At 44.3% G+C, this 24,558-nt stretch overlaps 1 pseudogene; it reads right to left on the reverse strand.

The window, feature by feature from the left end:
• Positions 1-9,576: 9,576 nt before the first annotated feature.
• Positions 9,577-10,176, reverse strand: LOC123458498 (annotated as a pseudogene).
• Positions 10,177-24,558: the final 14,382 nt, after the last annotated feature.

Genomic DNA, 24,558 nt, shown 5'->3' on the forward strand with positions numbered 1-24,558 from the left:
TCATGATACACGTAATGCAACACTATGTAATGGACAGATGCAGCATGATTAAAATGTTATTAGAAATTTTCATCGTGTTTTTAGTTTTAAGATCTTTTTTTTGTTGTTTGTTTTTCAAGGTAAGGTCTCACTCTGGTTCAGGCTGACCTGGAATTCACTATGTAGTCTCAGGGTGGCCTCGAACTCACGGCGATGCTCCTACCTCTGCTTCCCTTTTAAGATCTTTTTTAAGAGACTCTCAGTCTTTTAAAATATTTTATTATTTATTTATTTATTTATTTTTGAGAGGGAAAGAGACAAGAGTAAAAGAAAGAGAGAGAGAATGGGCACCCCAGGGTTTCCAGCCATTGCAAACAAACTCCAGATGCATGTGCCACCTTGTGCATCTGGCTTACATGGTTCCTGGGGGATTGAACCGAGGTCCTTTGGCTTTGTGGACAAGTGCCTTAACTGCTAAGCTATCTCTCCAGCCCCTAGTTTTAAGATATTTTTAATGAATATGCATTGATTGCAGATATGTATTTACTGCTAATAGTAGCGTATTGGCACCAAAAATACATTTGGGAGCTTACTTTTTCTATTCATTCTTAGTTCATGTGTGTGTGTACGTTCATGTGTGTAAATGCTGGCATGCACATACCTGTGGAGGTCAGAGGACAAGTCTGGGTGTCAGTCCTCCCCTTCCACCTTGCTTGATGTGTGTCTCTTGTTCACTGCTGGGTTTGCCAGGTTAGCTGACCAGTGAGTGATGAGTTTCCTGGTTTTCACCTCCCTTCTTACCGTGAGGCATGCTGGCAAAACAGATGCTTGCTACAGCTTTGGGATTTACATGGGTTCTGGAGATACAAACTCAAGCACTCATACTTATTTGGCATGAGGTTTTAAGAAAGCTGCCTCTCCCCTCCCCCCACAGCTGCGACAGGTACCTCCAAATGTGTCCAGGGCTGTGAATCCTCTGTATAACTCCTTACTGCCCCATCCTTGGGGGCCTCAAACTTAATCCCTGGCTAGTGGAACTAGCTAGTCCATAAATATATGGACATGTGGGATGTGGGAGCCTTCCTGGAGGAAGTTTGTGTCTGGGGGCGGGCCTCTGGGGGTTCTAGCTCAGCCCCACTTGCTGTACGCAACTCACTCTACTTCCTCCCTGCCGCTGTGGAGATGTGGTACCCGGCTGTGTCGTCCTGCCATGCTTTCTCAGCTATGAAAGAACAACCCCCGCCCTCCCCCCCGCCCTTCCCTCCCCCCCCCCCTGCCCCTGCAAACTGTGAGTCAAAATGCACTCTTTCCTTCCGTAAATTGCTTCTGGTCAAGTGTTTTGTCTCAGCAATGAGAAGGCACCTCCTACATACTCCAAAGCAAGGTCACATATTGAGAGATCAACACCTCAAGGAAGACCAGCCAGAGAGCAAGAAAGCAAGTGCTGCAGCCTGCTCCTGAGCACTTTGCATAACTTACTTGTCTTCATTAGAGGCAGCTGGGTTTGCTTCTTTGGCTTTTAGAACATGTCAAGATGGAGCTGGGGTATGGCGGCACATGCCTTTAATCCCAGCACTCAGGAGGCAGAGGTAGGAGGATCCCCGTGAGTTTGAGCCCACCCTGAGACTACAGAGTGAATTCCAGGTCAGCCTGGGCTAGAAAGAGACCCTACTTCGAAAAACCAACCAACCTCCCCCACCCCCTGCCAAAAGATGTCAAGGCAGCTGTTTTATCTTCCCTCCTCTTCTCTCCCCCACCCCACCAGCCGAGCTCAGACTAGATCTGGGACTTTGAGATGACCTACTGTTAGGGTCACTGGGTAGATCGCATTGGACCCGAGCTGGGAAGGAAATGCCTCATTCCTCAGTTCCCATTTCAGTCAAGTCCCAGACAAGTCCCTACCACTGTAGTGTGAGATTCCTCCTCCTCTCCCCACAAACCTTTAAGACTCCCACCTTCCCTCCCCTGACTCAGGATTCCAAGGCTCCTTTCATTTTTGCTTCAGATAAACCATTTTCTCCTGTTATGCCCAGTTCTCGGCGCCCCCAGTGACCACCAAGGAGAACCAAACACGTATGCAAAGGCAAGGAGCTTTATTTCAGGCTTAAGCTCAGACTCTTGACTTCACCAATGCAGTGGATCTGCACAAGAGCCCTGAGCTGCAGGGGGGGGCAGGTTTTTATAGGGATTTGAACAAAGAAGTAGGGGAATGGTTCCATGATTGATAGATTTAAGTAGTGACTGCACTTGTACTTTTCTGGTAGGCTTAGGATGCTGGGGAGCAGAGCTGGTGGGCAGGGGGCTAGGGGAAGTTCAAGCAGATTAGGTAATCTTTATTGTGATTGGCTATGTGTGTTTGAGGAGCTTAAGCAACTTGTCTTATGACTATAGAAATATATGGCATAAGCAATTTGTGATCTTTTTTCAGTAACTGTTCAATTCTTATTTAAACCTTGCTGGGAAACAGAAACTTAGGCCTACTGGTGACTCTGAAGCCTGTCATGGCATTCCTCTGGTTTCTGAGTCCTTCACTCCTGGTGTTAAATAGAAGTCTTGGGCCCAGAAAAACAGTTTCCCTAATGTCTTCTATCTTGAACCCAGAACCTGGTAGTTTTGTTTTAATCATCATGAAAATAGCCAGGCCCAAATGTGGTTCCTTTGACTCAATTCAGGCAACTGAGCCGAGAGTTCTTAATGCCTCAGGGGAAAGTGCTGAAATTAGAAGAAAAAATTTTTCATTCTTGGCTTTTGCATTTCAAATCATATGCCTTTGCAAACAGAAAGGGCTGCTGTATTGCTTAAAGATGTTGGCATCCATCTCTAAGGGCAGTGGAGTCTCTCTGGTAGAGGAATGACCCTGAGAGGGAACCCCTAATCCTTATTACTCTATTCAAGTTTCAAGCTGCAGGCCATCCTCCCAGATAGATAGGGCAGCCAACAGCCAGATGCCCAGTACCATTTACTGAGTGACAGACACATTTGTATCCCACCTGCTCTTATAGCTTGCTGTCGGTAATCCCTTTCTCAGTGCCAGCTATAAGGACAGGTGGGACACTCATTCCTTAATAATAAGCCTCTGATTAATATCCCCAGAAATCAGAGAAAGCTCCATGAAAGGGACAAGTACCCCACATTACCTGACATGACTTTTTAATTTTTATTTATTTATTTGAGAGAGAGAGAAAGAATGGGTACACCAGCCTCCTGCCACTACAAACAAACTCCAGATGCATGTGCCACCATGTGTTCTGGCTTACCTAGGTTCTGGGGAGTCAAACCTGGGTCCTTAGGCTTCGCAGGCAAACACCTTAACTGCTAAGCCATCTCTCCAGCCTCACATGATGCTTTTGCCATCTAATGCAAATTGAAGCTCTTAGGAAAGAAAAGCCACATCTCTACCAAAGATCCAAAACTGATTGATTGATTAGAACTTCAGGGGGCTGGAGAGATGGTTCAGCAGTTAAAGACACTTGCTTGCAAAGTCTGATGGCCTGGATTTGGTTCCCCAGTACCCATATAAAGCCAGATGCACAAAGTGGCTCATGCATCTGGAGTTTATTGACAGGGGCAGGAGGCCCTGGCACACTCATACTCTCTTTGCCCTTTTCTCTTGCTCTCTCTCATAAATAAATAGATAAAAGCACTTTGTGGCTGCAAAGAGTTGGGATGTTGCATATCTAGAACCAAATTATTGAAAGAGGAACAGAAGCAAGATAGATTTTTACAGGCAGACAGCCAGACACAAAGGCCCAAAGAGACCATGGATGGTCCCTTGTCCCTTGCCGGCCATGGTTGGACTAGAACCCATGTCTGGTCCATTCTTATCCAACATGGTTGCACTCAATGTGCCTCAGCAGTAGCTTCCTGCTTCTTCCTCAGCTTAGCACACCTAAGTCTGATGACAAGGCTCATTCTAACTGGATGTTGGATCTGTATAAAGGAGCCTAACCACCTGTGTAATCCTCTCTTTTTCTCCTCCTCCTCCTTCTCCTTCATCCCCTTCATCTTCTGGATCCATCCAAGCACAAGGGTGCAATGAAGTCTCTCTCCCCCTTCTCAGGAAGACTGGGAAGGAGAGGATTTCTTCTTGTATGGCCACTTTCCTGTCTGTTTTTGTTTTAGGATGCTTTCCTGTTTTACTACTTGTATGATCTCTTTCAGTCTCTGAGTCCTTCACTGTCTCTTAATCCTCTCTGATTGCTTATGTGAAGGGGATCTTGTGGCTTGGGTTTTCATGTTTTGTTCTCTCTCTCTCTCTCTCTCTCTCTCTCTCTCTCTCTCTCTCTCTGTGTGTGTGTGTGTGTGTGTGTGTGTGTGTGTGTGTGCATTCTTCAGAGATTTTTCTAAGTGAAGGAGATTTTCTCTATCTCCCCTCCTCCTTTCCAGCTGAGTAAGAGGGAGAATTCTTTTCTGGTTTGGGCCTTTCAGCTAGTTTTCTCCTTGGATCCTAACTCTCCTAAAATACACCTCATAATTCTTAATTTACCTTTATTGTAGTCCATGTTTTCAATTCTTTGCTAACTCGGATAAGAATCTAAAAGTTGGAGTCCGTAGACTTGGGATCTTCTGCATCGTTATGGAATTTAGTCATTCCCAGGACATAAAATCTTGCATCATTATCTTGGACAATCTTAGTTTTTTTTCTAGCCACTCATTGCCCACCTCTGTGCCTGACCTAGCATTCATTTGACTGTTAGGGAAAACCTTTGAAATACATCAACTTAACAGACCACTAGCTTCCACCAGCCCCCCAAACTAAGAATATCATGATGGGATACATTTATTTTTATTTTTTATTATTTGTTTTTTTGAAGTCAGGTCTTGCTCTAGCCCAGGCTGACCTGCACATTACTATGTAGTCTCAGGGTGGCCTCCACCTCACAACAATCCTCCTACCTCTGTTTCCCAAATGCTGGGATTAACGGCATGTGCCACGACGTCCAGCATGATGGGATACTTATAAAGGCTCCTATAGCTCTAGTAAGTCACCTGTCCTCTTCATCATGGAGACTCAGAGGTTAGTCTCTAACCAATGGACAGTTTTCATGAGGAGCGTATAGAGGAAAAGGTCTTCAATGCTTCCATAGGAAGCCACGTGCACATCAAGTTCCCGACTCGTCCTAGCAGATGACGTGCATGCTAAGAGTTACTTAGGGTGTTTTAATTTTTTTAATTTTTTTATTTATTTGAGAGCGACAGAGTAAGAAAGAGGCAGATATAGAGAGAAAGAGAGAGAGAATGGGTGCGCCAGGGCTTCAGCCCTGCAAATGAACTCCAGATGTGTGCGCCCCCTTGTGCATCTGGCTAACGTGGGTCCTGGGGAATTGAGCCTCGAACCATGGTCCTTTGGCTTCACAGGCAAGCACTTAACCACTAAGCCATCTCTCCAACCCCTAAGGGTGTTTTTTGTTTTGCTTTGTTTTGTTTTTTTGAGGAAGAGTTTTGGAATTTACTATGAAGCCTCAGGGTGGCTTTGAACTTGTGGGGATCTGGCATAGAAAGAGAGAGACAGAAAGAGAGAGAGAGAGAATGGGTGCACCAGGATCTCCAGCCACTGCAAATGAAGTCCAGACACGTGTCACTTTGTGCATCTGGCTTTACGTGGGTACTGGGGAATTGAACTCTGGTCATTAGGCTTTGCAGTCAAGTGCCTTAACTGCTGAGCTATTTCTCCAGCCCAATGCTTAGTTTTTAAAGTTTTTTTTTTTTTTTTTTAACTTTCCTTTTTTGAGATAGGGTCTCACTCGCTCAGGCTGACCTGGAATTCACTATGTTGTCTCAGTGTGGCTTTGAATTCACAGCAATCTTCCTACCTCTGCCTCGTGAGTGCTGGGATTAAAGGCATGCGCCACCATGCCCTGCCTTATTTATTTATTTTTAAAATAGACAACATTGACTTATATTTATTTTGTCTTACAATTACCTGGTTCTATTATTTATTTATTTGAAACAGAGAGAGGGAGAGAAGAAAGAATGGGCATGCCAGGTCTCTAGCCATTGCAAACAAACTCCAGATGCATGTGCCACCTTGTGCGTCTGGTTTATGCGGTACTTGTAGAAATGAACTTTGGTCCTTAGGCTTTGTAGGCAAGTGCCTTAACAGCTAAATCATCTTTCCAGCCCCCACTACTTAGTTTTAACATGAAATTTATGCCTGCTCCCAACAGAACAGAATCATTTCCTACTGTCTTGATAACAATCATAATAGACTTACTGTTTATCTTGTAAACATGAAATCAAGGTTTCAAAAGAAAATGGCCTATATACAATGGTGATGAGACATCAGATGTGCTCACAAAGACAAAATGGCAGAGCCTCTTTATTGGGGGCCTTTAGATAGATTCCCTCAGAGGGATCTCTGCCACATTCTGTGATGCTCTTCAGCCTGAAGAAGTTAGAGTGGCTGTCACCCCCATTTCCCTAATGGCAGTTAGGGTTACTTCTAAGGATGGGGGATGATACAGATTAGGAGGAAGGCAGCCTTCTTTTTAGGCAGTTACTTAGGTCCCCAAAGAACAGATGTCAGCCTGCTCTGGCCAGACCGGAATAATTTCAGCATGCATGTAACCCTGATTCATATAGATGGTGATCAGAGGTAACTGACTTGCTCGTTCTTCCTCCTTCTGGGATTTTTTGGCAGGGTCCCTATTCCTCTTGTCTCCGCCAATGCTGGCAGACCCATTATGAGTCCTCGTTCTTCTCCCTGACCCACTGTCCAATCAAGGTCCTCCATATACATTTAAACTTAATTAGTACAGGGGCTGGAGAGATTGCTTAGCAGTTAAGGCACTTGCCTGTGAAGCCTAAAGACCTAGATTTGACTCCCCAGAACCCATATAAGCCAGATGCACATGGTGGTGCATGCATCTGGAGTTCATTTGCTGGAGGCCCTGGCATGCCTGTTCTCCTGCCCCCCCCCTCAAATAAATAAAATATTTAAAAAAATAAACTTGACCTAGGGACTCTCTAAGTGAGTTTTCTAAGGAGTTATTATTTTTTAATCATTTTGGTAGTTCAAGCTTTTCATGTATTTTCTCAAATCACACTGATCATTTAATATATATTACTAAAAAGAGAAAAACTGATTTTTCTCCTCTTCTACCTTCCATTATGAGATTGAGCCAGCTCTCCATCTCTTATAAAACATTACCTTCAAAAGCTTTTCAGTATAAAAAAAAATCACATTCATAAAAGGCTTTGCAAAATGAAAGTTAGGTATAATGGAAAAATAGGGCAGGCGTAGCATTGGGGCACTTTACATGAGATATCATATTTCTTTTGCATTGAGAAAATAATTTTATTTCTTTTTACATTTCTGTAATTAATTGGTACAAAATATCTACATATTTTAAAAGTAAAACGACATAAAAAAATAAAGCTCCAAATGATTTGACCAATAGTTTATTATAAGAACTCATTATAAGAACTCATTCTAGGATGAACTGTGGTTTCTCATTGTGAATCTAGCATGTAGATAATGCAATTTAAAATATAATAAAGATATTTAATTATTAAAAAAATAAAATTGAGAATGATTGAGGAAGACAGCTGGCATTGACCTTAAAAAAAAACAAGCAAACAAGCAAAAGTTAACTTTTACAGTTCACCCCAACTTGATGAGGTTGCCTAGTTACAGCCTCAAGGTTATGAGAAAACCTGGTTGAAGTCATTCTGCAGATTACCCGCTTGGGGCCCCTACAAACTCTAGAGCTTTGTGCTCTACTTTCTTGCCTAAAATAAATCTTGCCTACCTTGTCCTTCAAAAAGAATATCATCAGGGGCTGGAAAGATGACTTAATGGTTAAGGTGTTTGCCTACAAAGCCTAAGGACCCAGGTTCGATTCCCCAGTACCCACGTAAGCCAAGATGTACAAGGTAGCACATGTGTCTGAGTGCATTTGCAGTGACTGGAGGTCCTGGCACACCCATTCTCTCTCTCTCTCTCTCTCTCTCTCTCTCTCTCTCTCTCTCTCTCTCTCCCTCTTTCCCTCTCAAATAAATAAATAAAACATGTTTTTAAATGTCATCAGATAGCATCTTAGACTTACAACAGAGATTTCTACACTTTGCTATAACATATGTACTGTGGTATCCGTCAATGTATTTGGTAAATGATTTGATTTATGACTTTCTTTTGTTCAGTGACTAAGAAAAGCTCATGTAACTACTTCTACATTAAAACGTGTCATTAGGGGCAACCTGAATCCATGTTCTGTGGCCATGGTCACTCATATTTGGCTCAGAATAAATTATCTCACCCCCTTTGAAGAGACAGCTGTGTTTTGCATCCACACCAGCAAAACAGGGGCCCTAAAATAAAACCAAATTGGGTGATAGGGGAAAGTAAGTCTCACTGCACTCCAACAGAGAGTCCCCTGGGCTTATGGACAAATGGCCTCACTTGCTACACCGTGTATAGAAAACCTGTCATTCTAATCCAGTGTGGGAACCACTATTCTCAATGCATGACTGCTTAAAATTTATTTATTTATTCACTTTTTACAGCTTTATTTAATAAATAATTTCCTTGTAGAGGACATAAGAGTTCTACCAACTACATAAGAACAAATATATTTGCGCATACATTACCTTGTTAAACAAAGATCCTCTTCTGTACACTCAAACTCATAAACACGTCTAAAACTGGCAGTACCTATTATTTATTTTTATGGGTAGATTTCCCATTTTACCAACTTCTCACTTACGGGAAGAGGTTCTGGGTTTCAGAGTTTCTTTGGTATTTATATCCTGATTCAAGGACAGAACCGCCCTGCTGTCCATCACACGGCACCCACTTACAGCTGCCGGACATTTGACAGCACTCTTCTCCTGACGTCAACACACAGAGCACATAGTGCACAAGGATGATCCCAATCTTGTCAAATGGTACTTGGCTCACTCTTCTTCAAATAAATATTTCTAGTTCCTGTGTCATTGCCATGTCCTTCCCCTTTCTTCAGTTGCTCTCATCTGGATTCCTGCATAAGTTTAACATTTCAAGGGCTAAAGGCCCATTTTTCCACTGAAGGAAAACATCTTCCCAACTATTTTACCCCAGTCACCTATGATCTGACATTCTTTTTTTATTATTATTATTATTTATTTATTTGAGAGCAACAGACACAGAGAGAAAGACAGATAGAGGGAGAGAGAGAGAGAATGGGCGCGCCAGGGCTTCCAGCCTCTGCAAACGAACTCCAGACGCGTGCGCCCCCTTGTGCATCTGGCTAACGTGGGACCTGGGGAACTGAGCCTCCAACCGGGGTCCTTAGGCTTCACAGGCAAGCGCTTGACCACTAAGCCATCTCTCCAGCCCTGATCTGACATTCTTTAGTCTTTATCAAGCATGTGGCACTGCTTCATACTGTTCATCTTTTCACAAATCTTTGAGTTATCCTTGATTAGATTACAAGCACCTTACAGACAGACTGCTATATTGTTTTTCTTATATTACTCACAGGCCTACATACTAGATGTAAAATACTGGTTTTATGACCCAACATATGTACATTTAGCAAACAATAATTTTCTCCAACAAATCTGTATTATTTGTAGAAGCATGGATATGTTGCTAGCCAGTAAGTTAAGTGTTAGGTATCAGAAGTCATCAGATGATTGTGTGTCCCAGCACAGGCCTGCAGCTGTGCATCCTGTGGGAACTCAACCTCAGTGTCATAAACAAAATCTGGATCATCCCTTTTCTTCTGATTTTTCACAAAAAGTTCATCCACGATGCTCTTCCTTTTAGCGAGCTCCTTGTCATCTAGTTTGTTCAGGTCCTCCTCGGGATCAGTGGTGGTTTCCCGTCGAATTTGTTCCATCGTTTCTGCCAAGCTTGTCCTTGTCAGTAACCTCGTATTCTCGAGCTGCTTCATAGACACCTGTTTCAGGTAACACTTGGGTCGTGGATTATTCTTTAATTGTTCAGCGGCTCTGGTGCAATACTGACTTTTCAACAGACACGCACTCTCTTCCGGCTTGGAGACATTTCGCCTGGGGCCTTCGGGGGCACCCACCGGCCGCCGGCACTCTCCGTACCCTCTGGACCTGCTCACGGGTTCTGTTCGGGGGCACCGGAGGCGCGTCCATCCACTTGTTTCCGGACCAGTGGCTGTAAAGACAATGACCCGGGTTCCCCACTGCACCTGAGCCGGTACTGTCTTCCCGACGCAGACCCCTTCCCGACGCAGACCCCATCCTTCCGCCCGAGTCAAAGAGAGAGAGAGAGACAAAAAGAATGGGTGTGCAGGCTCTTTCATGGACTCAACATTTGGGGAGAATTCCAGGATGGTGGCAGCCTCTTGGCATTTTATTTTGCTCCAGGCCCGCTTGGGCATACATTATCTGACTCCCAACATCAGAGGCTAGAGGTGGATGGTCTTTTTCTTTGGGTGACACTTCCTGGGTTTAAGCATGCCTGCAGTAATGAGTGAGACACTTAAATCCATTATGCCATATATATATATATATATATATATATGTATATATATATATATATATATATACATATATATATATATATATATATATATATTTTGAAAGAAAGAGAAAGAGAGTTATGGGAACTCTAGGGCTTCTTGCCACTACAAGCAAACTCCAGACACATGTGCCACTTTGTTCATCTAGATTTATGTGGGTACTGGGAAATTGATCCCAGGCCATCATGCTTTGCAATCAAGCACCTTTAACTGCTGAGCCACCTCTCCAGCCCTCCTTGTATGTCTTGCAGATGTTCTTCAGAGACAGTTTTGTCTCAACTTGTTAAATGTTTGATGGTCCTGAGAAGTATCTTGGGAAGACTCTTTTGCACTTGTACATTAATCTGCAGAGTACCTTGCAGCTAGGAATAAAATGAATCTTGTCCTTAAAAAAAAAAAAAAAAAAAAGAATGGGTGTGCAGGGGCCTCCAGCCACTGCATATGAACTCCAGATGCATATACCACTTTGTGCCTAGATCCTTACTTAGGCTTTGCTGGCAAGTGTCTTAACCGCTGAGCCATCTCTGCAGCCCTTGTGGCTATTTTTGTGCTATCATGGTCTTTGGAGAACACAACTGCTTTGAGGAACCTGCATTGGCTCAGAATCATTCTGGAGTCTGGGGAAGACCTGGTTATGTTTACCCAGCACAAGTAAGCTTCCTAAGGGAGACTCTGAAGTCTTTCTGGAGAGTGAGTCCCAAGCTATAGGTCACCTCCTCGTTTATTCACATTTCTGTGTTCAGTTTGGAACGTCACATCTCAAGCAGCTAATACCTGAAGCTGAGGGCATTGATTCTGGAGTGACAGCTCTCTTGGGTCACTGCCCCTGTTACCTGGCCTGCCTCAGCTGCTCCTGCTTTGTTGCCTGTTGTGACTCCTCTTCCATGTGACATGCTGGTGGCAACTTCTCAGGGCTCAGTCTGCACGCCTTTCCCTCATGTCTGTTCCCATGCCTTTGCCCTCCCTCCTCCTACCTGTGCCCTGATAATTCAAGGCTTAGCTGAAAAGTTACCTCCTTTGGGAAGTTCTGCCACCTAATTATACCAGGTATAGACCATGACACCTATACCACTCTAGAAATCTTACCCATTTTCATGTCTTTTCCTTCCACTGCACACTTTTGAGTTTTGAAATGAGAGAGATATCAGAGATAATTGCTCATTATTTTACCATGAGAAGAGTGCTTATAGGGCTGGAAAGATGGCTCAGTGGTTAAGGCACTTGCTTACAAAGCCTGACAGCCTGGGTTTGATTCCCCAGCACCCACATAAAGCCAGATGCACAAAGTGGCTCATGTGTCTGAAGTTTGTTTGCAGCAGCAAGAGGCCCCAACATGCCCATTCTTTCTCTCTTCTTCTCTCTCTCTCTCTCCTTGCAAATAAATGAATAAAAATTATAAAAAGAGTGTTTATAGGCAGGTTATGATATCAACATCAAAGACAGTCCTTCAAAGAAAAGAATCTTGACAAATTTTACATTTCAAGAATGTATTTATCTGCATGTATGTATGTATGGACACACTAGAGTCTTTTGTCATTGACAACAAATGACCATCTGGCATTACATGGGTGGCTGGGGAATTGAACATCAGGCTTTGCAAGGAAGCTCCTTTACCACTGAGACATCTTCCCAGGCCCCAACTTCTACATTTAAAAGATGTATTTATTTTATTTTATTTTATTTGCAAGCAGAGAGAGACGAAAGAGAGACAGACACAAAGAGAGAGAATGGGCACTCCAGGGCCTCTAGCCACTGCAAAAATATTTCATGTATTTGCAAGCAGAGAAACACAGACAGCGAGAAAGAGTGTGGGTGCGTCAGGGCCTCTAGCTACTGCACATGAGCTCCAGATCCATGCTGCATGGGCTGCTTTGTGCATCTGGCTTTATGTGGGTACCGGGGAATCAAACTAGGGTCGTTAGACTTCACAGCCGAGCACCTTAACCATTAAGCAATTTCTCCAGCCTCAAGTTCTACATATATATATATATTTTTTTTTTCTTTTCTTTCGAAGTAAGGTCTTGCTATAGCCCAGGCTGATCTGAAACTCACTATATAGTCTCAAGGTAGCCTTGAACTCATGGTAATACTCCTACCTCTGCCTCTGGAGTGCTGGGACTAAAGGCGGGCGCCACCTTGCCTGGCCTACCAATTTCTACATTTCACACACACAGGTTGCACTCCGTTCTTCATTTGTTCTCAGGACATGGGGTCTTGCTACGTAGCTCAGGCTGGCTTCTGACTTACAGTCCTCTTGCCTCAGCCTCCTGAGGGTGTGCATCATTACCCTAGCCTGGGGACCAAGTTGTGGGACACTTTGTCTTAGGGTATGAACTCCAGCAGGGATACCTGGAGGCCCTGGAGATCATACTCCAGCAGCTGCAATTGCCCTGGCAACAGGAGCCAGAGGGATGCCCTTCAGATGCTGTGGGACCTTCCTCTCCTCTTGCCTTACTCTGAGTGGATTCCCACTGGAAGCCATTTGAAGCTAATAGCATCATCAGGAGTCCCCCTTTGGGCTGTGCGCTTCTGTTGAACAAGGGATTTTCTCAGCTGGTAAATGGTGCTGGGTTTTGGAGGCTCAGATTTGAAAGGCTCTTAGGCAGGGCCTTTGGCTTTAGCTCGGTCTCCCTAGCCTCAACATAAGATCTGTGGAGAAGGTGGGTTCTTGAATCGCACTGAATGACCAGAGGCAGTGGCGTAGTGGCGTTGAAGTTCACTTCAGAAATCCCGACTAAATTTCAGCTGAGGTTCTCCACCCACATCCCAACACTGCCTCTTCCCCTTTTTATTCTCATCCCACAATTGTATGTAATTGTTAATGTCCCCATTTCATAACAAATATTTTATTATCATTTTAAAATATATTTTATTTATTTATTTGAGAGAGAAAGAGGGAGGGAGAGAGAATGAGCACACCAGGGTCTCTAGCTGCTGCAGACGAACTCCGGATGCATGCGCCCCCTTGTGCATCTGGCTTACGTGAGTCCTAGGGAGTCGAACCGGGATCCTTTGGCTTTGCAAGCAAACACCTTAACTGCTAAGCCATCTCTCCAGCCCTTATAACAAATATTTTTAAGACTCCTAGGCTGTTAAACATACACATAACTAACCTAAGTGCACTACCAGTCCTGTTAGAGAATCAAACCTGTTTTATTCCATAATCACAAAACAAAAGGATTCTTTGACTACAAAGATGTGTGGCTGAGTGGTAGAACAAGGCTCTGGGTTTGATTCCCAACAACAACAACAACAACAACAACAACACACACACACACACACACACGCACGCACGCACACACGCATGCACGATTCTTCTTTACCAACAAATGGGCAGCCAATTATTTGGTAGGCACCAGCCATGCTTCCTTGAACCCAATCAATTCTGGCACCATCTGCCTGAAAATTCCACAGACCAAAGGCTCAAGGCTCAGTCCTTAAAACTGCCTCCCCCATCACTGTCATGCTGGCTATAAGCCCCCTCTGTCCCGTCACACAGAGACTAGGTTCCCATTTCCACTCATTGGGTTTAATTAATTTGCTAGTGTGGCTCATGTACCTTAGGGAAACAACATTTATCATTTAAAAAATATTTATTTATTTATTTGAGAGAGTGACAAACAGACACATAGAAAGAGGCAGACACAGAGAGAGTGAGTATGGGTGGGCCAGAATTCTGTCCCTGCAAACACATTTCAGATGCATGTGCCACTTTGTGCATCTGGCGTTAAGTGAGTACTAGGGAATCAAACCCAAGCTGTCAGACTTTGCAGGCAAGTGCCCTTACCTGTTGAGCCATCTCTCCAGCCCATATTTACCAGTTTACTATAAAAGACATGGATGAAGAGGGGCCCAGCACAAGTTCCACGGGAGGGGACACAGAGTTTCCATGAGTTCCAGGAACACCACCTCAAAGGCCTCCATGGGCTCAGTTGTCCCAACCCGCCCTGTTGGATTTTATGAAGGCTTCACCATGGAGGCTTGATTGTTTACATTATTGGCCATTGATTCCATCTTCAGCTCTTCCCCTATCCCTCAAGTTGAGGAAAGGGGTGTTGAGTCCCAAACCTCCAATCACACTGTACTCTTCTAGTGACCCATCACATCCTGTAGCTGCCAGGGCTGCCAACAGTGAGACAATTCAATACCACACAAAACAGAGGCTCTTCACTCTGAGATTCCTTAGTAGCAGTGATGTGCTGGGAAGTTGGAAGACACAATATATGTTTCATGCACAAAAGAAAAGCAATTTACAATGACATAAAATAGTTTGCTCCTAAATACGTGGATGCCCTGGCCCAAATGGTTGTGGAATTAATGAAATTGGTGCTTGTATTTCTGTGAAGAAATGAATGGTTTTTTTTTTTTTGATTTTTTTTTTTTTTTTCACGGTAGGGTCTCATTCTAGCTCAGGCTGACCTGGAATTCATTATGTAGTCTCAGAGTGGCCTTGAACTCACAGTGATCCTCCTACCTTTGCCTCCTGAGTTCTAGGATTAAAAGCATGCACCACCATACCTGGCAGAATGTGCTTTTTTGTAATGGAATTAAAAAAATATTTTTGTTTGTTTATTTGCAAGCAGAGACAGAGAGAGATGGAAGAGAGACAGGCAAGGAGAATGGGCACGGGCAGGGCCTCTAGCCTCTGCAATCTAACTCCAGATGCATGTGCCTTTTCCCCCTACTGGCTTTATGTGGGTACTAGGGAATCAAACCCTGGTTGTTAGACTTTGCAGGCAAGTGCCTTAACTGCTGAGCCATCTCTCCAGTCCTGTAATGTGATTTTGTTCCTCCCCTTCTCTATTCTATTCTTTTTGTCTCTCTCGTTTTCAAGGTAGGATCTCTCTCTATTCTAGGCTGATCTGGAGTTCACTATGTAGTCACAGGCTGACTTTGAACTCACCGTGATCCTCCTACCTCTGCCTCCTGAGTGCTGGGATTAAAGGCATGCGCTACCAGGCCTAGCTGCTGCTGCTGCTGCTTCTTTTTATAGGATCTTACTATGTAGCTCAGGCTGGCCTGGAACTTGCTTGGAGCAAGTTGTCCTCAAACTCCTGATCCTCCTGCCTCAGCCTCCAAAGTGTAGGCCTGTGCCATCATGCTGGCTTCTTTTTAAAATTAATATTTTAATTGGAAAATAATTGTATTTATGATGTACAACATGTTTTAAAATATATGTCTGTGTGTATGTGTGTGTGTGTTATGGAACCTATGAAATTAACATATGTATTATCTCACTTTTTGTAATGTGATTTTTAAAAAATATTATTTATCTATTACAGAGAGACAGGTGAGAATGGGGGCACCAGGACCTCTGGCACTGCAAACGATCTCCAGACACACATGCCATCCTATGCATCTGGCTTATATGGGTTCTAGGGAATCGAACCTGGGTCCTTGGGCTTCACAGGCAAGTACCTTACTGCTAAGCTATCTCTCCAGCCCTTGTTTTTCTTTTATTGAGATGGGGTCTTGCAGCCTCCTATCTTAGCCTATAATGTGATGTTTTGAGAAGTCAAATGCCATGAGCTGAGCCAGGGGTGGTGGTGTACATCTGCAATATCAGTACATGGGAGGAGAGGTGGGACGATCAGAAGTTTGAGTGGCAGCCTGGGCTATATAGCAAGTCTCAAGCCATCCTGGCCTACATAATGAGACCCTGTCACAAAAAATACCATAAGTTGGCTGGAGAGATGGCTTAGCCGTTAAGCGCTTGCCTGTGAAGCCTAAGGACCCCGGTTCAAGGCTCGGTTCCCCAGGTCCCACGTTAGCCAGATGCACAAGGGGGCGCACGCGTCTGGAGTTCGTTTGCAGAGGCTGGAAGCCCTGGCACGCTCATTCTATCTCTCTCCCTCTATCTGTCTTTCTCCCTGTGTCTGTCGCTCTCAAATAAATAAATTTTTAAAAAATACCATAAGTTATGTATATATGCTATGGGTAGTTTGATTTTCTGGACTCTCTTAATGCAGTATTGAACCAAAGAGAATACAATTGGCTGTCTGTATCTGAAAAGTCAACCAAGTATAGATTAAAAATATTTAAGAAAATTTTCACCCATATAAAGCATGTTCTGGGCTAGAGATATGGCTCAGAGATTAAAGGCTATTGCTGGCAAAACCTGACAGCCTGTGTTTCCCCAGAATCCACATAAAGCCAGTTGCACAAACCACAAAGTGGAACATACCCCTGGAGTTTGATGGTAGTGGCAAGAGGCCTTGGCATGCTCACTCTCTCTGTTTGCAAATAAATAACTATAAAGCATGTTCATACTTCTCATTATTCCCCCAAAATACAGTATAACAGTTAGTTATATAGCATTGACATTGTCTTAAGAATTAGAAGTAGGGCTGGAGAGGTGGCTTAGCGGTTAAGCACTTGCCTGTGAAGCCTAAGGACCCCGGTTCGAGGCTCGGTTCCCCAGGTCCCACGTTAGCCAGATGCACAAGGGGGCGCACGTGTCTGGAGTTCATTTGCAGAGGCTGGAAGCCCTGGCGCGCCCATTCTCTCTCCCACCCTCTATCTGTGTCTCTCGCTCTCAAATATGTAAATAAAAATTAAAAAAAAAAAAGAATTAGAAGTAGCAGGGCATGGTGGTACACGCCTTTAATCTCAGCACTCAGGAGTCAGGAGGCAGAGTTAGGATCACTGCATGTTCAAGACTAGGCTGAGACTACAGAGTGAATTCCAGGTCAGCCAGGGATAGAGCAAGACTCTACCTCAAAAAAAAAAAAAAAAAAAAAAAAAAAAAAAAAGGTGGGCTGGAGAAATGGCTTAGCAGTTAAGTGCTTGCCTGTGAAGCCTAAGGACCCCAGTTCAAGGCTCGATTCCCCAGGACCCATGTTAGCCAGATACACAAGGCGTACCCATCTGGAGTCCATTTGTAGTGGATGAAGGCCCTGGGGCGCCCATTCTCTCTTTCTCTCTCTCTCTCTCTCTCTCTGCCTCTTTCTCTGTTAGTCACTCTCAAATAAATAAATAAAAATGAACAAAATTTTTTTTAAAAAGGAATTAAAAGTAATCTAGAGATAATTTAAAGTATACAGAGAATGGTGGAAAACACTCGTGATCTTAGAACTTCAGAGGTTGAGGGTCTTGAGTTTAAGAGCCTGTGTTAAAAAAAACAAAACAAAACAAACAAACAAACAAACAAAAAACCCAGTTAGGTGATGGGCATGGTGGTACACACCTTTAATCACAGCACTTGGGAGTCAGAGGTAGGAGGATCACCCTGAGAATACAGAGTGAAGTCCAGGTCAGCCTGGGCTAGAGTGAGCCCCTACCTTGAAAAAACAAAACAAAAACAAACAACAACAAAAAACACCAATAAAAAGTATGATGAGAGCAAGGGTTGTGTGTTTCAGTAGCAGCGGGCTTGCAAGCAAAAGGCCTTAGGTCCCCGCTGCCAGAAGAAAAATAAAAAAGTCCATGAAAGAGTGTGTGTAGGTTGTATGCAAATACTATTCCACGTCAGATAAGGAACTTGAGCACTTTTGAATTTTGATATCTTGCAAAAAGGATTCTGGCACTGACCTCAACCCTTCCAACCCTGAGATACACATGGATAACCACGAGTACTTCGGTGTATATAGAAGTTGCAATCCTAGACAATGTAGGGCAGGTCAACAATGTAAAAATAGTTGGTGCTAGGGGCCGGAGAGATGGCTTAGCCCTTTAGTGGCACTTGCTTGTAAAGCTTGAAGGCACAGTTTTGATTCCCTAGTACTCATGTAAAAGCAGGTGCACCAAGTGGCACATGCATCTGGAGTCCATTTGCAGTGGCACGAGACCCTGGCCCACCTCTCTCTTCTCTCCCTTTAATAAATGTTTTTTAGATATTTGGTATTTATGTAAGGCTGGGGTGTAGCCCAGAGGGAAAGGGCTGGCTTCGCATTCCCAACAGGATAAACACAAACAAACAAAATCAAAAACAATTATTGTGACAAATCAAAATCTGCCCCTGGTTCCCAGTGAAAGTTTCTAACCCTCCCCCTGATGGATGGCTTGCAGATGAAGCTTAGGAAGAAAGAAAGTGCACTGCCCAAGGCCAGATTTCTGACACGTGCATCTGCCCTTCACCCATGACCTCTGCACCCCACTGAGCATCCACTGCCATAGGATCTGCTCTGTGGAGCACAGGGGTCCCTGAGTTCTTGCAGGGCCTCGCTGAGCATCAAGGGAAGCAACACTCATTTAAAATTGTATTTATTTATTTGCAAAGAGAGAGAGAGAGAGAAAAGGGAGAGAAGGGAGAGGAGAGGAGAGAAGAGGAAAGAAGAGGAGAGGAGAGAAGAAGAGAGGAGAGGAAAGAAGAGAAGAGAAGAGAGAGAGAGAAGAGAAGAGAAGAGAAGAGAAGAGAAGAGAAGAGAAGAGAAGAGAAGAGAAGAGAAGAGAAGAGAAGAGGAGACAGTTAGAATGGGCATGCTAAGGACTCCAGCTGCAAATAAACTCAAGACACATGTGCTACTTTGTGCATCTGGCTTTATGTGGCTACTGGGGAATTGAACCTGGGTCATTAGGCTTTGCAGGTAAGTCCCTTAACCACTGAGAAATCTCTCCAGCCCATGATACCCTTTTTTTTTTTTTTTTTTTTTTTGCGGGGGTGGGATTTTGAGGTAGGGTCTCACTCTAGCCCAGGCTAACCTGGAATTCACTTCGTATTCTCAGGGTGGCCTTGAACTCATGGTGATACTCCTACCTCAGGCTCCCAAGTGCTAGGATTAAAGGCATGTACCACCATGCCTGGTTCATGATACCTTTTTAACTGAAGCATCTACTTTTATTTATTTTGTTTAAAAAAACGAGTAATAAACATTTTTAAAGCACTGCTGTGAGTCAAACATTGCTTTCAGAGGTCCCTACAATTATCCTATGAGGCAACAATCCCATTTCACAAAGAGATGAGGTGTCTCTGATTTCTGAACCTGAGCCTCAGACTGGCACTGGCTGTCCTCTTTGCCTATTTACAGGACGATGGTCTTCTCTGAGACATTTCTTTGACAAAAGGGTTTTGCGGGGAAATAGAGGCCCCGGGGAAGCTGCCCTTGCTGGGCCTGAATCATTTGGCCAGAAAAGTCTGGACCAGAGCCGGCTTGAAGTCGCCTCTGCCGAGGGCGGCCAGACAGTCTATAAAAAGCACTCACGTAAGCAATCGTTGCAGGGAAGATAAAAAATACTGATAAGCAAAACAGCATTAAAAAGAAAAAAACTGACGTAGCTATTATGGAAATTAGTATAGAGGCTCCTCAAAAACCTAAGAGTAGAGCCCCCACATGGCCGGGCTATACGAGTCCTGGGTGTATCTACCTGAAGGCGGCCAAGTCAGCGGAGCGGAGATACGGGCCCAGCCGCGTGCTTGCTGCACTAGGCACACCGCCCAGATGGAGCCAGCCTGGGTGTCCACCAGAGGCTGAGCTGACCAAGCAAGCATGCCAAATACATACAATGGAGATTTTATTCAACCTTAAAGGGGAACAAAATGGTTGGTTGCAGTGGCTCACATCTAAAAGCCCAGCACGTGGAAGACTGAGCTGGGTCACAGTAAATTTGAGGTCAACCTGGCCTCTAGAGTGAACTCCAGGTCACTGTGAGATCGAGTGAGACCCTGCCTCAAAACAAAACAAGAAAAAACCCTAACAAATAAAAAATACTCATAATCTCTCTCTCTCTTTTCGAGGTGGAGTCTCACTCTAGCTCAGACTGACCTGCATTTCACTATGTAGTCTCAGGGTGCACTTAAATTTACAGCAATCTGCCTACCTCTGCCTCCCAAGTGCTGGGATTAAGGGCGTGCACATGACACCTGGCTCATAATCTCCTCTTCATGAGAAAGTTACTAATAGATTGAAAATAACTTTCCAAATGTTTAAAATATATACATATGTATATATGTATATAATATCAATACCAAACTCTTTTTTAAAAATTATTTATTTGAGAGTGACAGAGAGAGAAAGAGGCAGATAGAGATAGATCGAGAATAGGCGTGCCAGGGCCTCCAGCCACTGCAAACGAACTCCAGACACATGCGCCCCCTTGTGTATCTGGCAAATGTGGGTCCTGGGGAGTCAAACCTCGAACCGGTGTCCTTAGGCTTCACAGATGAGCGCTTAACCGCTAAGCCATCTCTCCAGCCCTTTATTTATATATTTGCAAGCAGAGACTGAAGGCACAGAGAGAATGGGTGCACCAGGGCCTCTAGCCACTGAAAATGAACTCCTGACATATGTACCATCTTGTGCATCTGGCTTTACATGGGTACTGGGGAATTGAACCAGGTTGTTGGCTTTTGCAGGCAAGTGCCTTAACCACTAAACCATCTCTCCAGTCCCTCTAGATTTTTTTTTTTTCTTGGTGTGTTGAGGTAGGGTCTCACTCTAGCCCAGGCTGACCTGGGATTCACTATGGAGTCTCAGGTTGGCCTTGAACTCACGGCGATCCTCCTACCTCTGTCTCCTGAGTGCTGGGATAAAAGACGTGAGCCACCATGTCCGGCCAGACTTCTTTGAAATTATAAATTTACTCATATAGTTTTTAAAAATATTTATATTTATGTATTTGCAAGGAGAAATGGAGGGAGAGAATGGGTGCACCAGGGCCTCCTTGCCACTGCACACAAATTCCAGATGCATGCGCCACCTTGTGCATCTGGCTTTAAATGGGTACTGGGGAATCAAACCTGGGTCCTTTGGCTTTGCTGGCAAATGCCTTAACTGCTAAACCATATCTCCAGCCCTCATATAGTTTTTAATGCTTGTAATTATTAGATTAAAAATAAATGTTAAGCCGGGCATGGTGGCACACACCTTTATCCCAGCACTCGGGAGGCAGAGGTAGGAGCATCGCCATGAGTTCAAGGCCACCCTGAGACTACAGAGTGAATTCCAGGTCAGCCTGAGCTAGAGTGAGACCCTACCTTGAAAAAAAATATTTTTTAAAGTTATGGAAATATTCTACTTTGCATTTTTAAATCATTTGTCAATAAAAGCATTTATATATTTATAATAGACTGGAATAAGAATGGACCCTGGACATAATATGGTAGCCTTGATTTGCCAAATGGGTGTCACAACCCCAGTTTATTTATTTATTTTGGCTTCTTAAAAAATTACTGGGGGCGGGAGAGATGGCTTAGCAGTTAAGCGCTTGCCTGTGAAGCCTAAGGACCATGGTTCAAGGCTCCACTCTCCAGGATCCACGTTAGCCAGATGCACAAGGTGGCACACGCATCTGGAATTCATTTGCAGTGGCTGGAGGCCCTGGTGTGCCCATTCTCTCTCTCTCTCTATCTGTCTGCATCTTTCTCTCTCTGTGTCACTCTCAACTAAAATAAAATTTAAAAAGGGACCAAATTACTGGGCTGGAAAAATGGCTTAACAGTTAAGGCCCTTGCCTGCAAAGCCAAAGGACCCAGGTTCTATTCCCCAAGACCCACATAAGCCAGATGGACACAATGGCACATGCATCTGGAGTTCATTTATAGTGCCTGAAGACCCTTGGGCACCCATTTTTCTTCCTCTCTCTCTTCCCTGCCTCTCTCAAATTAATTAAAATATTTAAATAGATAAGTAACATTTTTAATTACTTATTTAGGGGCTGGGGAGATGACATAACAGTTAAAGACACTTGCTTGCAAAGCCTGCTGGTCCAGGTTTGTTTCCCTAATACCCACGTAAAGCCAGAAGCACAAAATGGCATTGGCACATGTGTCTGAAGTTTATTTATAGCAGTAAGAGGCCCTGTATCCCTATACTTTCTCTCTCTCAAATAAATAACAACATATTTTTTTAATTAATTAATTTATTTATTTGAGAGCGACAGACACAGAGAGAAAGACAGATAGAGGGAGAGAGAGAGAATGGGCGCGCCAGGGCTTCCAGCCTCTGCAAACGAACTCCAGACGCGTGCGCCCCCTTGTGCATCTGGCTAACGTGGGACCTGGGGAACCGAGCCTCGAACCGGGGTCCTTAGGCTTCACAGGCGAGCGCTTAACCGCTAAGCCATCTCTCCAGCCCATAACAACATATTTTTAAATTTACTTGTTGAAATGTGGTGGTGCACACCTTTAATTCCAGCACTTGGGAGACTGAGGTGGGAAGATTGTCATGAGTTAGAGGCCAATCTGGGGCTACAAAATGAGTTCCAGGTCAGCCTGGGCTAGAGTGAAACCCTGCCTAATAATAATAATAATAATAATTATTATTATTATTTATTATTATTATTATAATTATTATTATTATAATATGTGTGTGCATGTGGATGTATGTGTATGGGCATGCCAGAGCCTCTGCATATGAGCACCGGATGGTTGCACTATTCTTTGTGTCTGGCTTACATATGTAGCTTGGGAATTGAATGGAGCCAGCAGACTTTGCCAGCAAGCACCTTTAACTGCTGAACCATCTTATCAGGGCCTGTTTTGGCTTTTTGAGATGGAGTCTCACTATTTACGTCAACTTGCAGTTCTCTTGCCTCAGCCTCCTGAGTGCTGAGGGATTCCAACTTTACCACCATGCTTAGTTCTCCCAGCTCTTTTTTTATTGGTAATGACAGTGATTGGCATCAAATTCCACCCCAAAACTCACTAAGCTCTCCCCAGCCATTATCTTGTTTAACCCTAACAATCGCTTTGGGAAGCCAGTTGATATTCTTTAGTTATCCTCATTTTATTGAGAAGGAAACTCAAGTTCAGAGAAGCCCTTGACTTGCTAGCTTGACCCACCCACTAGCTGTCTGTCCCCTCACAGTGTGCATGCTCGAAGCAAGTGATTTCTCAGCAAAGGCGCTGGCTCCTTCCTGGCTGAGACATATGGCCCCTAGAGAGAAACAAGGATGTGGGCAAAGCCCTAGGCAGCTGCCAGAGCTAGGCTTTGCACAGCGCTCTGGGGATTCCCTCCTGCCAGGCCTGAAAGCCTGCTTGGTCTCTTAGCAACTGTTGTGGCGTCAACAACGAAGGGCTTTGAGAACCAGGTTAGATCTCATTTCAAAGCTTCTGAGATCCTCAGAAGTGATTTGTTCTCCTGCCAGCAGGTGTCCTAGGACCCAAGATCGGCCTGGCAGGTCATAGGCAAGGGGCTGGGCCTCTCAGAACCCTCTCATTTCACTGGCTTTGATGGGTTCTACCCTCCTACCTCTGGGCTAAGCTCTGGGTACCCAGAGGCAGTCTGCTCCTTCCAGACCTCTTTCCCAGCCACCAAGGCTGGTGGTATTGGATCTCAGGCACTCCTAGCATTCTGATTCAGGGATACTGACATGTGCCAAGTCTCTGCTATCAGGGGAAATGACCTCAGAGCTTTGGATGTGTTTGCAAGGCCACTGCCCAGACTTAAAGGTCCCACTGCAGGCACCTGTCACCCAAGCTGGAATGTCTCCATCCTTTCTTGCTTCCCAGAAGGGAGCTGAGGCGTGTGGGAAAACAGACAGACTTCTAGGACTGGGGTGAGACCTCAGAAGTCCCCTTTCTTAGTATTCTGTTCCCTGGAGTCTGAAAACACAGCTTGGGCTAGTAAGGGAAGCGCTCTGTTGGTACAGCTTGGGATGAGGCCTGAACAGGACACTATTTTGTCCCTGGGTATGGCTTGTTGAGTGCACAGCCAAAGAATGATATGGATTAGATATGAAATGTTCCCCCAAAAGGTTCAGGTTTTGAGAACTTGGTCTCCTAAGTGGAAAAAGCTAAGTCACTGAGCGCCTGCCTTTTTCCACATTTGACCCTGTCTTTATGCTCTACTTCCTGTTGAGTGCCTGCCTTTTTCCACATTTGACCCTGTCTTTATGCTCTACTTCCTGTTGGCCATGAGGTGAGCAGCCTCCTCCACCACATGCTGCCGCCACTGTGATGCTCTGCGTACGACCATGGGACCAAGCAAGAGGGTCTGAACCCTCTGAAACCATGAGTTGAAATAAACCATTCCTCCCTTGTAATAATTACTGTTCTCGTTGTGACAAAATTTTACCCAACAAAAGCAACTTAAGGAAGGGAGGGTTTATGTTGGCACACAGTTTGAGGATACAGTCCATCGTGGCAGTAGCAGTGTGAGTCAGTGTGTCACACTGCCTACACATAGTCAGGAAGCAGAGAGAAGTCAATGCCACTCACTTTCTC

The sequence above is a fragment of the Jaculus jaculus genome, chromosome 1 (genome assembly GCF_020740685.1).
Source record: "Jaculus jaculus isolate mJacJac1 chromosome 1, mJacJac1.mat.Y.cur, whole genome shotgun sequence".
NCBI classification, from domain to species: Eukaryota; Metazoa; Chordata; class Mammalia; order Rodentia; family Dipodidae; genus Jaculus; species Jaculus jaculus.